Source organism: Molossus molossus, unplaced genomic scaffold (assembly GCF_014108415.1).
Source record: "Molossus molossus isolate mMolMol1 unplaced genomic scaffold, mMolMol1.p scaffold_m16_p_17, whole genome shotgun sequence".
NCBI lineage: Eukaryota > Metazoa > Chordata > Mammalia > Chiroptera > Molossidae > Molossus > Molossus molossus.
This window is the reverse complement of record NW_023425352.1, coordinates 11,104,857-11,109,723: the sequence shown is the minus strand read 5'-3', so window position 1 is coordinate 11,109,723 and position 4,867 is coordinate 11,104,857.

Genomic DNA, 4,867 nt, shown 5'->3' with positions numbered 1-4,867 from the left:
ACAAGGGGAAGAGCGTGGGAGGGAAGCGGAGTGCAGAGACCTCAGAGTCTTAAGCAATTGCAGTCAACTTATCTTCGAGTGAAACCTGACTAAGGCCTCTTCGAGGGCCTTGACACTCGTGGTGAATCCTTTCATGGACGAGCACTGGAGTCGTCGGGCTGGATTTGCTCCGCTCTCCTCTTGCTCTGGTTTCCTTGTGGTGAGTGGAAGTGTATGACAGAGCTGGCCAAGGTTAGGGATGCTGTTGGCCACGAAGCAAGAACCTCATAGGAACACATTCTGTCTACACTGAAACCCATCAGCTGCCTCGCTCTGCGCGCTCACCTGTAAGTCACCTTCTTACCTGTGCTGGAGTATCTTCTTCTTCCTGGAATCCCCACCCAGCAATCATCCTTTCCTCACCTATATATAACTAATTAATCATGCTTCCCAATGACCCTGTTTTCTATGACTCTCTCCCGGTTGTTCATTTCTACTGGGGCCACCATTCCTTCATAATTACACAGCTGCTCACATCAGACTTCCCTGTTGTCATACTCTCCCACGGAAGACTTACCCACTGAGGATCGAAGCTCCCAGCCCTGCCTTTCTCCTGGCTGTGTTTGGACAAGTAGCCCCGCCTCCCTCAATGATGCTCATTGAGTACCACTGCACACTAACAGGAGATTGGGTTGGACCTAAGGAAATAATGGTCATTGTTAGATCTCCATTTGTTGAATGTTTACTGTATTTCTCGAATTGGGCTAAGCTCTTCATGAGCATGATCTCGTTTCATCTTCACAGGGATACATAGTCTCAATGTCACAGATGAGGGATCTGAGGCTCAGACACGTCGACTAAGTGGCCGAACATCACACAACCAAAGAGGTCCTGCCGGCTCTGAGCTCAAATCCAATTCTGACGTCCAGGCTCCAAATCACTGTATTCCTTCCGTGAGAGCCTGCTTCTCGAGTTTAGGCCTGTCTAGTTGTATTCATGTCCCACACATGATTCACCGATTCCAGACCCAGGGATCCCTCCTCCCAGCCTCCCCTTTCCTTACAGCTGCTTCTTGGATAGTGATGTTTTTCTGTATTGTATCATTCAGACTTTTTTTGCTGAATGTGGAAGAATTTAAATTAATTTTTCAAAGTATAATTTTTTTCTGTTAATCCTCACTCGAGGATATTTTTCCATTGACTTGAAGATAGAGTGGAAGGGAGGGAGGAAGAGAGAGAGAGAAACATCCCTATGAGAAAGACACATTGATTGGTTGCCTCCCACACAACCCCAACTGGGGCCAGGGATTGAACTGCAACCCAGGTACATGCCCCTGACTGGGAATCGAACCCTCAACCCTTTAGTCCATGGGCTAATGCTCCAACCACTGAGCCAAACCGGCCAAGGTGCAAAGTGTAATTTTTATATACCACATTCTAACATAGTATATTACTATTATGAAAACTGTGCTACTTGGGAACTTCAAGTACCTTTGAGTAACTTATAATTATAATGAATTGTGTTGAAGCTATGTGTATTTTTTATTATGTATAATTTAATAAGTATGCGATGACTATCTAATTATAGTTTTTAGTTCACAAACGAATGCTTTACGACAATATTTCCTCGGTGGATATTTCACCAGTGTCTGGGATCAGAAATACAGGGAGAATGGTCATGCCCAGGGCTCTAGAGGTTTTGTTGTTGACAACGTGGTGTTGCCATACACTAGGCCTTCCTGAGACGTCTATTGCATTCCCTACCAAGCCAACTGCCTCTTCGTTTCCTGATTCCCTCCCTCTCTGGGGGGTCTGGCAACACTTTCAGTGCATTCACTATATGAGGTTCAGGTGATGTCCTTGAACATGAAGATGACACCACAGAATCCCATTCTCCTTCTTTGTCATCCCAGGCCTAGACCTGTGGTTCTCTCTTTTCTCCATCTTCTAGATGCTTCTGGGCCTTTTTGAAAGAAGGACATAGCCACCGTTTGCTGAAGTGCAGACTTCCTGGGATTTCCCCAGAGAACGGAGTCTCCACATACAGACAGTTTTTAAGGGAAACCACTGAAGTAATTCCTTCGGGCCAGTCTCAGCCCACTCCTCAGCGGGAGGAATGCAGACCGCTGCTATGAGGGCTCCGCGATTTATTGTAAGAGATCTGCCTTTATCTCCACTCAGTTCACGCAAAACACCCAGAGGTGGGATTGCTGCCTCCATAACCTCACAAGGAAATTCCATTCAACTTGCATCATAAGAATGATTCATGAGAGAAAATCTGTTATGCAAGTATGAAAAAGAAAAAAAAAAAAAAAAACCTGAGTAAAATTTCCTGCCTCTGCAAAATGCACCGAGGACGCCCCGTCTGCATTCTTCCCGCGCTCACGAGGACACAGCGAGGGACCCGCCGGCTCTCTCCAGACTGAGTCTCCCGCCTCCACTGCTTCCCTCTCGGTCCGAACCGCCGGCATCTCTCACCCGGATCACGCAATGGCCTCCTTCCTGGTCTTCGTGGGTCCACCCTTGCCCGACTTGAGCCTATTGGCAACAGGGCAGCCGGAATGACCCTGCCACGCGAAGTCAAACCAGGTCCTTTCTCTGAGCAGAGCGCTCCACGGGCATTTCTCCTCTGAAAGGTGAAGCTGAAGGTGTTGCAGTGACCAGTAAGCCTTACCCACTCTGGCCCCAAGTGCCTCTGTGACCTCGTCCTCTCTGCTCTCCCTCCGCCTGGTCCCACCACACTCGCCTCGTTGCATTTCCTCGAAGACATGAGACACACTGCTGTCTCAGGGCCTCGGCTCACCTGTCCCTCTGCTGAACAGTCACTTAATTATCTCCCTTACCTCCTTCGAGTCTTTGCTTAAATGTCACCTACTCAACGAGGTGTCCCCAAATCACCCAAATTAATAGCAACCCTTTCCTCCAATCAAATCTCCAATTCCACCATCTCCTTCACTTTCTACCATCACACTTAAACCACCTTTTCCAGACTCAGTTTACTTGTTCACTGTGTTTATTGGCTGCTTCCCCGCATTGTAATATCCAAGAGGGCAGGGTCTTTACTGTCTCTTTTGTTCATTGATGTATGACTAGAATCTGGAATAGTGCCTGACAGGGAGTAGCCACTCTAGTCTTTGGTAAATGAATAAATGAGTGGTACGATTGTTCATGTGTTTCTCTTTGTAGTTCACTCTTTCTTTGCTTATGGCTGTAGATCGTTTTTTGTCATTTAAAAATGTTTATTAAGCTCCTACTCAGTTCCAAGCATTGTGTGTGTCCCTTGGAATATGTTCTTCCCAGAGGTGCTACTGATGATCGTTATTCATGCTGACCCTACATGTGTGGCTGAAAGCATTGATTCTTGAAATGCCTCTTGGAAAAAATGTTCAGTTGTAACTGGCGAAGCTTTTGGAGTGTGTCTTGTGCATGGCGTAGTCGCTGGACACGGAATGGGCCAGGCCCCGGCCTCGGTGCTGCTGAGCAGTCCAGTCCCTAACGCTGTGTGTGCACACACCAGGCGGACTGGCGGCTGTGAGTTCCAGGAAACAACCCAATAAGGTGCCCCCGGCTGAGACTTACTCTTGTTCATAATCCTCGCCGGTCACTGTACCTGTGAGAGTCTAACACAGCATGGTTGTGAACCAGGTTTGGGAGAACTGAAGACAACAGGGCCCCGGCAGCAGCTCGGAGGGAATAACTGCAGGGACCAGCTACCCGCCCCAGGGCTGGTGAAGAAATGGAAGGTTCTGAGTTATTCCAACGTGGCAACTTGGGGATGGGGCTTCTAGATGGGAAGGGGTGCTGGTCCTCCAGAGCTGGGGTTTGTGTGAAAAAACTGAATACCTCATAATGCTTTAACATTTTAATGTTTTTATGGTAAGGGTAAAAAAGTAAGAAAAGCCAAGAAATACCTTCAGCCATCTTTTGTGAACACTTGAAAACTGAGACATGGACTAAGGCTATCTGGGGATTGCATTTGCTCTTCACTTTAAGTTCATGAAGTAGCCAGAAAGGCAAGTTTGCTTTCCATCCAAGTGTATTGTGAAGGCCATGTGCATGAGGTAAAGGTGTATCTAGCCATATGTGAACATAAACTTGGTCTCATAACCATTAGCATAGTTGAAAAATGACAGTAATAAAGTTAACACCAAATACGGTACTTATTATATACTAGGTACTATTCATAGAATTAGTAATCCAATCACTTAAATGATCCCATGAGCTAGGAACCATGATTATCCCCATTTTACAGGCAAGGAAAGGCTCAACCAGACTTACTAGCCCAGAATTGCTGCTAATTAGTGGCAGAATTTGGACCCAGGTGAGCAGGCTCCAGGCTAGGGTACAGCAACTGCTATGGTATATTAGCACACAGGTAAGACAGGCAGATTGGCCGTGTTCATCGTTTAATCTATATTTTAGCCGGGTCTGTTTGTATTAAGTGGATATTTGTACTCAGAAATGAGTCAGGGGAAAAATTGCTCAACATGTATAATCCTGGTTTGGAAATTTTTACCTTTTAGATGTTTGTTATCCAGCATCCCAAAGCCTTAAAATAACCTTCAAGAGTGACTCGGTCTGTGCCTCACCAAAATATTACTAATGAGGAAACAGAAAAACCTCAGAAGTTTTAATTACCAGTCACACAATGCAAGACACACCCCGCCAATTACCTCTCTGAAGGAGCAGCGAGGCTCTGAGTACTGCACATTCACTCAGCAAGGCAGAGAATCCGAGGCGCTGTCAGCTCCCTGTCCCTCCGGACCCGGAACTTAGTGAGTGGGGTCATTTGCAAGAAAACTGCTGAAAATTTTATAGCAAGGTGATTTTACAAGTAAACATCTCCAAGAAGATTTTGTGTGTGTGTGATTTAAAAAAAATCAACGTAG